The sequence below is a fragment of the Tachypleus tridentatus genome, chromosome 6, assembly GCF_004210375.1.
Source record: "Tachypleus tridentatus isolate NWPU-2018 chromosome 6, ASM421037v1, whole genome shotgun sequence".
NCBI lineage: Eukaryota > Metazoa > Arthropoda > Merostomata > Xiphosura > Limulidae > Tachypleus > Tachypleus tridentatus.
This window is the reverse complement of record NC_134830.1, coordinates 124,250,186-124,262,317: the sequence shown is the minus strand read 5'-3', so window position 1 is coordinate 124,262,317 and position 12,132 is coordinate 124,250,186. Positions and strand designations below refer to the sequence as shown.

General features: G+C 29.1%; 1 pseudogene across 1 annotated transcript in view; it reads left to right on the top strand.

Annotated features, from left to right (window-relative positions):
- Nucleotides 1–7,872: 7,872 nt before the first annotated feature.
- Nucleotides 7,873–12,132, top strand: part of LOC143253553 (fatty acid CoA ligase Acsl3-like) — a 168,098-nt pseudogene continuing 163,838 nt past the window's right edge. The window contains exons 1-2 of the transcript XR_013029691.1: nucleotides 7,873–8,257; nucleotides 9,558–9,749. The product of XR_013029691.1 is annotated as a fatty acid CoA ligase Acsl3-like (transcript). The remainder of the gene's footprint in view (nucleotides 8,258–9,557; nucleotides 9,750–12,132) is intronic.

Sequence of the window (12,132 nt, the reverse complement as noted above, 5' to 3'; positions counted from 1 at the left end):
AGTAGTTTTAGAATTCTATTCAGGTGCATTATTTAATATTTTTAATGTAACATAATTATTCATAATACTAAACGGAAATTTTATTATCCTTCTATAAACATAAAAAATAATTACAAGAAATTTCATAATATTCACCATTGGTTTATATTAGTTCAAGACTCAGAAGATATATAATTTTTTTATTCTATATTTATATCACTTCAAGACTATAAAGATATTCAATGTTCTTTTAATACATTGATATCATTTCAAAACTGTGAAGATGTACAATGTTCTTATTCTAAATTTTTATCAGTAAAAGACTATCAAGATATACAATGTTCTTATAGTAAATTTAAATCGGTTGAAGACCATCAAAGTGAACATTGTTCTGATAGTTCATTCATATCAGTTTAAGACTCTCAAGGTACACGGTGTTCTTATACTAAATTTATATCATTTGAAGACTATGAAAATATACAATGTTGACATGGTACATTCATATCAATTCATGACTATAAAGATACAGAATGTTTTTACACTAAATTTAAATCAATTGAAAGCTATGAAGATCACCAATGTCTTTATACCACATTAATATCAGTTCAAGACGATCAAGATATACAATGTTTTTATACTACCTTTATATCATTTCAAGACTATGAAGATATACAATGCTCTTTTGTTTCATTTACATTAATGGAGAACTATGAAGATATAAAATGTTCTTATACAACATTTTATATCATTTCAAGACGATCAAGATGTACAATGTTTTTATACCACATTTATATCAGATACACAATATTCTTACACTACAATTGTATCAGTTGAAGACGATCAAGATATACAATGTTTTTATACTACATTTATATATGTTGAAATTTTTTCAAGATATACAGTGCTCTTATGCTTTATTTATATCAGTTGAAGACTTTCAAGATATACAATGTTCTTATAGTACATTTATACTAGTTCAAGACTGAGAAGATATACAATGCTCTTATACTATATTTATGAGTTCAAGACTATAAAGATGTACAATGTTCTTTTACTACATTGATATCATTTCAAAACTGTGAAGATGCACAATGTTTTTATTCAACATTTTTATCAGTACAAGACTATCAAGATACACAATGTTCTTATACTAAATTTAAATCGGTTGAAGACCATCATGATGAACAATATTCTTACAGTACATTCATATCAGTTTAAGACTATCAAGATATACAGTGTTCTTATACTACATTTATATCAGTTGAAGATTATCAAGATGAACAATGATGACATGGTACATTCATATCTATTCACTACTATCAAGATAGAGAATGTTTTTACACTTAATTTAAATCAGTTTTTATACCAGTTTTTAAATCATTGTTTTTATACCACATTAATATCAGTTCAAGATGATCAAGATATACAATGTTTTTATTCTACCTTTATTTCATTTCAAGACTATGAAGATATACAATGCTCTTTTGTTTCATTTACATTAATGGAGAACTATGAAGATATACAATGTTCTTATACTGCAATTATACAACTTCAAAACTATCAAGATATAAAATGTTCTTATACTACATTTTATATCATTTCAATATGATCAAGATGTACAATGTTCTAATAACAAATTTATATCAGTTGATAATTATCAAGATGAATAATATACACTACATTTGTATCAGTTCAAGACTATCAAGATACACAATGTTGTTTTACAAAATTTATATCAGTTGAAGACTATCAAGATACACAATGTTCTTATACTAAATTTAAATCATTTGAGGGCAATGTAGATCAACAATGTTTTATCACCACATTTATATCAGTTCAAGATGATCAAGGTATACAGTGTTCTTATACTACATTTATGTCATTTCAAGGCTATAAAGATATACAATGTTCTTTTGTTTCATATACATCAATGGAATATTATGAAGATATACAATTTTTTATACTGCATTTATACAACTTCAAAACTAACCAGATATAAAATGTTTTTATACTAATTTATATCAGTTCAAGACGAACCAGATATAAAATGTTTTTATAATATATTTATATCATTTCAAGACGATCAATATATACAATGTTTTTATACCACTTTTATATCAGATACACAGTGTTCTTATACTATATTTGTAATAATTGAAGACGATTAAGTAATACAGTGTTCTTACACTACATTTGTATCAGTTCAAGACGATCAAGATATACAATTGTTTTTATACTACATTCATATGAGTTGAATTTTCAAGATATATAATGCTCTAATGCTTTAGTTACATCAGTTCAAGACTAGAGATATACAATAATCTTATAGTACATTTATATTAGTTCAAGACTGAGAAGATATACAATGCTCTTATACTATATTTATATGAGTTGAAGACTATAAGGATATACAATGTTCTTTTACTACATTGATATCATTTCAAAATTGTGAAGCTGTACAATGTTCTTATACTAAATTTATATCAGTTGAAGAATATCAAGTTGAACATGTTCTTACACTACATTTTATCACTTCAAGACTTTCAAGATACACAATGTTCTCATAGTACTTTCATATCAGTTTAAGACTATCAAGATACACAATGTTCTAAAACTAAATTTAAATCAGTTGATACAGAATCAACATACAGAATGTTTTTACACTAAATTTATATTTATTGAAGACTCAAGATCATCAATGTTCTTATAATGCATTCATACAATTTCAAAACTATCAAGATATGTTCTTATAGTACATTGATATCATTTCAAATATGTGAAGATGTACAATGTTCTTATTCTAAATTTTATCAGTATTAGGCAATGAAGATACACAATATTCTTATAATAAATTTATATCAGTTGAAAACTATCAAGATGAACAATGTTGACATAGTACATTCATATCAATTCAAGACTATCAAGATACATAATGTTTTTATACTAAATTTATATCTATTGAAGACTCTTAAGACCATCAATGTTCTTATTTTACATTTATATCAGTTCAATCTATCAAGATATACAATTTACTTCTACTAAGTTTATTTAGTTCAAGACTGTGAAGATATATAAAATATTCTTACCCTACATTTGTGTGAGATACACAATCTACCTATACTACGTTTATATTAGTTCAAGACGATGAATATATGCAATGCACTTTTACTACCTTGATATCATTTCAAAAGTGTGGAGATTTACAATGTTCTTCTTTATTTTTATCAGTTCAAGACTATCAAGATACACAATGTTCTTATACTTAATTTCAATCAGTTGAAGGCTATGAATATCAAAAATGTTTTTATACCACATTTATATCAGATCAAGACAATCAAGATCTACAATGCTCTTTCTTTCATTTTCATCAATTGAAAGCTATGAATATATACAATATTCTTATACTACGTTTTATATCAGTTCAAGACGATCCAGATATGCAATGTTTTTATATTACATTTATATCAGTTCAATACGATCAAGATACACAATGTTCTTATACTACTTTTATATCAGTACAAGACCGTCAAGATATCCAATGTTTTGTACTACATTTATTTAATTCAAGATGATCAAGACATACAATATTTTTAAACCACATTTGTATAAGATACACAATGTTCTTATAATACATTTGTATCAGTTGAAGACGATTAAGTAATACAATGTTCTTATACTATATTTATATGAGTTGAAACTTTTCAAGATATACAATGCTCTTATGCTTCATTTACTTCATTTCAAGGCTGAGAAGATGTAGAATGATCTTATAGTATATTTATATTAGTTCAAGACTTTTAAGATAAACAATGTTCTGTTACTACATTGATATCATTTTAAAACTGTTAAGATGTACAATGTTCTTATTATAAATTTTTATCAGTACAAGACTATCAAGATACACAGTGTTCTTATAATAAATTTATATCATTTGAAGACTATCAAGATGAACAATGTTGACATAGTACATTCATATCAATCCTAGACTATCAAGATACAAAATGTTTTTACGATAAATTTATATCCATTGAAGAGTCTTAAGGTCATCATTGTACTTATACGACATTTGTATCAGTTGAGACTATCAAAATATACAATTTACTTATACTAAGTTTATAATGGTTCAAGACTGTGAAGATATATAAAATATTCTTACACTACATTTATATGAGATACACAATGTACCTATACTACATTTATATCAGTTCAACACGATCAATATATGCGATGTTCTTTTACTATCTTGATATCATTTCAAAACTATGAACATTTACAATGTTCTTATTTTAAATTTTTATCAGTTCAAGACTATCAAGATACATAATGTTATTATGCTAAATTTGTATCAATTGAAGACTATCAAGGTGAACATGTTCTTATACTACATTTTATCAGCTCAAGACTATCAAGATAAATAATGTTCTGATACTACATTTGTAGTATATCATAATACACAATGTTGTTTTACGAAATTTAATTTGGTTGAACACTATCAAAATCAAAAGTAATCTCATAGTACATTCATATCAGTTCAAGACTATAAAGATCAACAATATTTTTATACCACATTCATATTAGTTCAAGATGATGAAGGTATACAATGTTCTTATACTACTTTTATATCATCTCAAGACTATCAAGATATACAATGCTCTTTTGTTTTATTTACATCAATGGAGAACTATGAAGATATTCGATGAACCTATACTGCATTTATACAACTTCAAAACTTTTAAGATATAAAATGTTCTTATACCACATTTTATATCAGTTCAAGATGAACCATATTTACAATGTTTTTGTACGACTTTTATATCTGTTCAAGACAATCAAGATATACAATGTTTTTATACCACATTTATATTTATGTTCTTACAGTACATTTGTATCCGTTGAAGACGATTAAGTAATACAATATTCTTACACTACACTTACATTTGTTCAAGACTTTCAAGATATACAATGTTCTTATAGTACATTTATATTAGTTCAAGACTGAGAAGATATACAATGCTCTTATACTATATTTATATCAGTTCAAGACAATAAAGATATATAATGTTGTTTTACTACATTGATACCATTTCAAAACTGTGAAGATGTACAATATTCTTATTCTAAATTTTTATCAGTACAAGACTATCAACACACACAATGTTCTTATACTAAATTTGTATCGGTTGAAGACCATCAAGATGAACAATATTCTTATTGTATATTCATATCAGTTTAAGACTATCAATATACACAGTGTTCTTATACTACATTTATTTCATTTAAAGACATTCATGATATGCAATGCTCTTGTTTCTTTTACATCCATTGAGAACTGTTGAGATATACAATGTTCTTATGCTGCATTTATACCACTTCAAAACTATCAAGATATAAAATATTCTTGTACTACATTTTACATCAGCTCAAAACGATTCAGATATACAATGTTTTATCCTACGTTTATATCAGTTCAAGATGATCAAGATATACAATGTTCTTATACTACATTTATATCTGTTCAAGACAATCAAAATATACAATATTTGTATACCACATTTATATCAGATACACAATGGTCTTATGTTACATTTGTATCAGTTGAAGACGATTAAGTTATTCAATGTTCTTACACCACATTTGTATCAGTTCGAGACGATCAAGATATACAATGTTCTTATACTATATTTGTATCAGTTCAAGACTAAAAATATACAATGCTCTTATGCTTCATTTATATCATTTCAGGACTTTTTATATGTACAATCTTCTTATGGTACATTTATATCAGTTCAACACTATCAAGATATTTAATGTTCTTATTCTACATTTATATCAGTTCAAGGCTATCAATATATATAATGTTCTTATACCACAATTATATCAGATACACAATGTTCCTATTCTACATTTATGTCAGTTAAGGATGATCAAGATATACAATGTTCTTACACTATATTTATATCTGTTGAAGAGGGTGAAGCTATACAATGTTCTTATAACAAATCTATATCAAATATATAATGTTCCTATGCTACATTTATATCAAATCATGGTTATCGAGTTATGCAATGCTCTTATACTTTTATATCAGTTCAAGACAATTAAGATATATTTATATGAGATACATAATGTTCTTATACTACATTTATTTCAGTTCAAGTTTATTAAGATATACAATGCTCTTATGCTTCATTTACATCTGTTCAAGACTGTGAAGATATACAGTGTTCTCATACTACATTTATATCAGTTCAAGACTCAATATATTTAATGTTTGTATAGTACATTTATATCAGTTCAAACTATAAAGACATTCAATGTTCTTATAGTACATTTATATCAGGTCAAGACTGTGAAGATATACAATGTTCTTATACTATATTTGTATTCATTCACGACTATCAAGATATACAATACTGTTATGCTTCATTTATATCAGTTGAAGACTAACAAGATATACAATATTCTTATACTATATTTATATTAGTTCAAGATTATCGTGATATACAATGTTCTTATGCTACATTTATATGAATTGAAAATTATCAAGGTACATAATGTTCTTATATTACATTTATATAAGTTCAAAACAGTCAAGATATAAAATGTTCTTTTCCTACATTGATATGTGTTCAAAACTGGGATGATATACAATGTTCTTATACTTCATTTCTATCAGTATTGACATTTTGTTGGAAGAAAAGGAAGGGGATGTAATGGGTAAGAACTCAGATGTCACATTTGTTATTCATACATGAAGAAGAAATCAAAAGCCTTGACATAAAACAGGCTTAATATCAAAAGAGTGGTAGTCATACATTGATGAGATGGAAAATAAACTATAGCAGTTTTATTATCTTCTAAACTTTGAAACACTCTTATTACGAGACAGATATTTTCAGACATTTATTGATATGACCAACAAAAAACTGCTCCATCAAAACACTTTAGATAGTAACCTGAAACCCCAATCACAGAAAAAGAATTTAAAGTTTCTATCTTATAAACAACCAAATATTTGAAAGAGAGAAAATTATATGGTAGGTATGCTGATCAAAGAAAGAAATCTAAACATGAACAGAGACAGAATGTGGTACGTGTAATTAAAAGAGACAATATGTGGTACATGTAACTAAACTGCCATGAAAAAAAAACATATTATACCAACTCAATTCACATTGTTACTTTCAGTTTAAGACTTGCATGCTGTGGAATATCACCCAATCTTATAATTTATTTTTAACACTGTTTATAAGCTTTGTATCTTTTCCTCTTATTATTGTATTGTTAGAAGTTTCTATTTTCCGTCTATGTGTTTTTTAGATTATTATAAAACGTATTGTAGTTCTCTTTTGTGTTGTAAAGTAGTTATATATATGTATTTTGTTGGTATTATATCTATACTGCAATATTAGAACAACAATGAAACTATAAAAATAATTATCTTTATATTGTTACTCAAAAAATAAAACATTACAAGCAGGTATATAATTTAATGAATATTGTATTATCAAACGCCCCTAGTGGCACTGCGGCATGTCTGCACATCTTCACTGCTAGAATCCGGGTTTCAATATTCGTGACTGCTAGAGCACTAATAGCCCATTGTGTAGCTTTGTGCTTAATTCTAAACAAACAAATACTGTCAAAAAGTTGTGTATATTAATTCTGGTGAAACCGCAAGGATAAAATGTTCATTAAAATACAAAAAAGAAGAATAATATTATACATATATATATCTGAAGTCTAGAGGCCATGTTTTTCTAAACTTTTTATCAAACTGTGTAAGTCCCTTCAATATGCGCTATAACTTTTTATTACAAACAAAATAAGACACTTTCCTTTTGAAACCTGTTATTCAGGTAGCAGAACTGAGAAAGAGAATGCGGTAAACGTTCGCGGATGGAGGACCATGATACTGGCTGTGGTTTACACACGTACCAAACAAGTTAATATTTTGCATATGTAGCAGGAAAACCTGCTGATAATTAGGCACCTACGCCAGATACGTGATTTTACCCTTAATATAGGGCATTAGAGTTTTAAGTGGCTACTTTGAAACGTAGGATTTTTTCTTCATCTTGTAATATCTATTCAAGCTATTACTAAAGCTCAGTTACTTTCAATTTAAAATAAAAACATGAACAGCGACGTAGGATTAGGGACGACCTTAGCTATAAGTGCTGTAAGATTCTTTATAATAGTTTATGATATTCTTAGTTTACCGTTTTACTTCATTGCGCAACGCCCATGGAAACAATGGTTGAAGACATCAATTTGGGTACGTTTAAAGTTAATTTAATAATAAAAAACTTATTCGTAACAGGCATGCGAGAGAGTGATACCTGAAAACAGTTTAAATGCATTCTCAAGACGGCTGGTATGAGTATTAGCACTTTAACTAAAATAAAATACAGAACAACGTTTCAACCTTAAGTATCTCATCTTCAGGTTAACATCACGAACTGTACAGTTTAGAATCAAAATGGAAGTTAAAATACGAGTATTGCAAGACGACGTGGTCCTTCAGTACGGTCTTTGTACACCTACCAGTAGGAAAAGTGAAACATTTAAACCTCACCACTCCCGAATTACCTTGTGATTAAACTAGGAGCGAATGCATATTGGACAGGATAATCCATAAAACTTACTTCAGACGCCATTATTTAATTTCAAATGAGAGCTGTAATTGAAGGTTTAATTATGAATGCTATATTATCGTAAGAGAAGTATAGGTAAAGATGTAATTAAATATGAAATGTCGCTGGATTAAGTATTAGATGTACATACGAACGATTAATAATTTGCGAGATGTCACTGTATGATTAAGACTAAAGTGAGGGGTTAATTAACGTGATGTCGCTTTTTGACGGTTGCACGTGAATGTTATCCTAAATATAGACCTGTTTAACACATTTGTTCAAAATGAGATAATATATAGATATATATTTTGATTAACTGTGAGTTAATGATTTCTCATCAATTATGAGAGATTGCTGATGAAGAAAAGTTTTGTACGTGCTTTTGTGTGGGGATTAAGTTGTATGTTTAGGTTTTGAGTATTAATTATGTACCTTTGTATTCTAGCTATTAAAATACCATCACTTATTACGCTCATTGATGAATTATCCATTTTTGTCTTTACAGCATCAGAATTTATATATTTTGAGATCAAACTTAAATAAATATAGGGCATTAGCTGTCGATACTGTTGTTACTGTGTAAACACCTTTTTTGTTGTTGTTAAGGGAAGCATTGTTGTAATCAATTGTGTTAAGCTTATTGCAATTTTAAATTTTACATTCATCATTGGAATCTTTAGGGTTTGTTTTTGCTTAGAATTAAACATAAAGCTATTCAATGGGCTATCCATTTTCAACTATATCTTTTTCTTAATACTGAGGTTATTAGGTCGACTGGAATATACGCGGCAGTGGTAAAAATTTAATTACGTAAACAATTTGTACAGCATTGGTTGCTACATATGAACGCCTTTTACTGTCGAAGTATTATCGTAATGGATTAAAACATATAAAGCCTAATGACAACTGATCAGTTTTTCTTTGTTCAATTAACTGTAGGGTAAGCCACAGAAACCTGGGGGCCCGTGGGTAAGGTTTGGTGATGATACAGAACCACTTCGTGGCATTTCTACTTTAGATGAGTTGTTTCGCTTTTCTGTAAGGCAATATGGAAAAAGTCCGTGCTTTGGAACTAGAGAAGTGACGGGAGAAGAAGAGGAGGTCCAGCAAGACGGAAAAACATTTAAGAAGGTATGTTTATATCTTAATGGGCTTTTATACCTATTACATTTTGTATTCTAAAAATTATTAAAAATAATGATGAATTAATAAATTATTAGAACAACATGAAAACAAAGAGTTAGAGGTTGCTGTTTAACTGTGAAAGGTTGTTTTAAATAATAACTCTAAAAACTGTCTACTGCAACATATTTTATTTTTAATAAATGAAAAAGATAAAAATAAAATGATAAATGAATACAAAACAATATTAACAGTACAAAGTACACTGTGGGAATGATAAAATGTACCATAATGATAAAGATATTTGGATAATGAGAATGTTAAATAATATGGAAACAAGGAACAACATTTCAACGACTGAAGGCTTCAGGTACTTCTGTGGTAAGAATGTCAAACATTGTGGAGACAAAGAACAACATTTTAACGAATGAAGGCTTCAGGTACTTCTGTGGTAAGAATGTCAAACATTGTGGAGACAAAGAACAACATTTTAACGAATGAAGGCTTCAGGTACTTCTGTGGTAAGAATGTCAAACATTGTGGAGACAAAGAACAACATTTTAACGAATGAAGGCTTCAGGTACTTCTGTGGTAAGAATGTCAAACCGTGTGCAGACAAATAAAATATCAACGAATGAAGGCTTCAGGTACTTCTTTGGTAAGAATGTCAAACAATGTGGAGAAAAAGAACAACATTTCAACGACTGAAGGCCTAAGGAACTTCTCTGGTCAGAATGTCAAACAGTGTGGAGACAAAGAACAACATTTCAACGAATGAAGGCTTCAGGTTCTTCTGTGATAAGAATGTCAAACAATGTGGAGACAAAGAACAAAATTTCAAAGAATGAAGGCTTCAGGTACTTCTATGATAAGAATGTTACACAGTGTGGAGACAAATAACAACATTTCAACGAATGAAGGCTTCAGGTACTTCTATGGTAAGAATGTCAAACCATGTGCAGACAAATAACATTTGAAGGAATGAAGGGTTCAGGTACTTCTATGGTAAGAATGTCAAAAAATGTGGATATAAGGAACAACATTTTAAAAAAGGAAGGCTTCAGGTTCATCTATGATAAGAATGTTACACAGTGTGGAGATAAAGAACAACATTTCAACGAATGAAGACGACAGGTACTTCTATGGTAAGAATGTCAAACAGTGTGGAGACAAAGAACAACATTTCAACGAATGAAGGCGTCAGGTAGTTCTGTGGTAAGAATGTCAATCATTGTGGAGACAAAGTACAACATTTCAACGATTGAAGGTTTCAGGTACGTCTTTTGTAAAATTGTCAAAAAATGTGGAGACAAGGAACAACATTTTAAAGAAGGAAGGCTTCAGGTACCTCTAGGGTAAGAATATCAAAAAATGTGGAGACAAAGAACAACATTTGAACGAATGAACGTTTCAGGGATTTTCTATCGTAAGAATGTCAAACAGTGTGGAGACAAAGAACAACATTTCAACGAATGAAGGCTTCAGGCACTTCTATGGTAAGAATGTCAATATGGAGACAAAGAACAACATTTCAAAGAATGAAGGCTTCAGGTACTTCTATAGTCAGAAGGTCACACAAATGTGGAAACAAAGAACAACATTTCAAAGAATGAAGGCTTCAGGTTCTTCTGTGATAAGAATGTCAAACAATGTGGAGACAAAGAACAAAATTTCAAAGAATGAAGGCTTCAGGCACTTCTATGATAAGAATGTTACACAGTGTGGAGACAAAGAACAACATTTCAAAGAATGAAGGCTTCAGGTACTTCTATGGTAAGAATATCAAACAGTGTGGAGACAAAGAACAACATTTCAACGGTGAAGGCTTCAGGTACTTTTATGGTAAGAATGTTACACAATGAAGACAAAGAACAAAATTTTAACGCGTGAAGGCTTCAGGTACTTCTATGGTGAGAATGTCAAACACTGTGGAGACAAAAAGCAACATTTTAAACGAATGAAGGCTTCAGGTACTTCTATCGTGAGAATGTCAACAGTGTGGAGACAAAGAACAACATTTCAACGAATGAAGGCGTCAGGTAGTTCTGTGGTAAGAATGTCAAACATTGTGGAGACAAAGAACAACATTTCAACCATTGAAGGTTTCAGGTACGTCTTTCGTAAAAATGTCAAAAAATGTGGAGACAAGGAACAACATTTTAAAGAAGGAAGGCTTCAGGTTTATCTATGATAAGAATGTTTCACAGTGTGGAGACAAAGAACAACATTTCAATGAATGAAGGCTTCAGGTACTTCTAGGGCAAGAATATCAAAAAATGTGGAGACGAAGAACAACATTTGAACGAATAAAGGCTTCAGGGATTTTCTATGGTAAGAATGTCAAACAGTGTGGAGACAAAGAACAACATTTCAACGAATGAAGGCTTCAGGT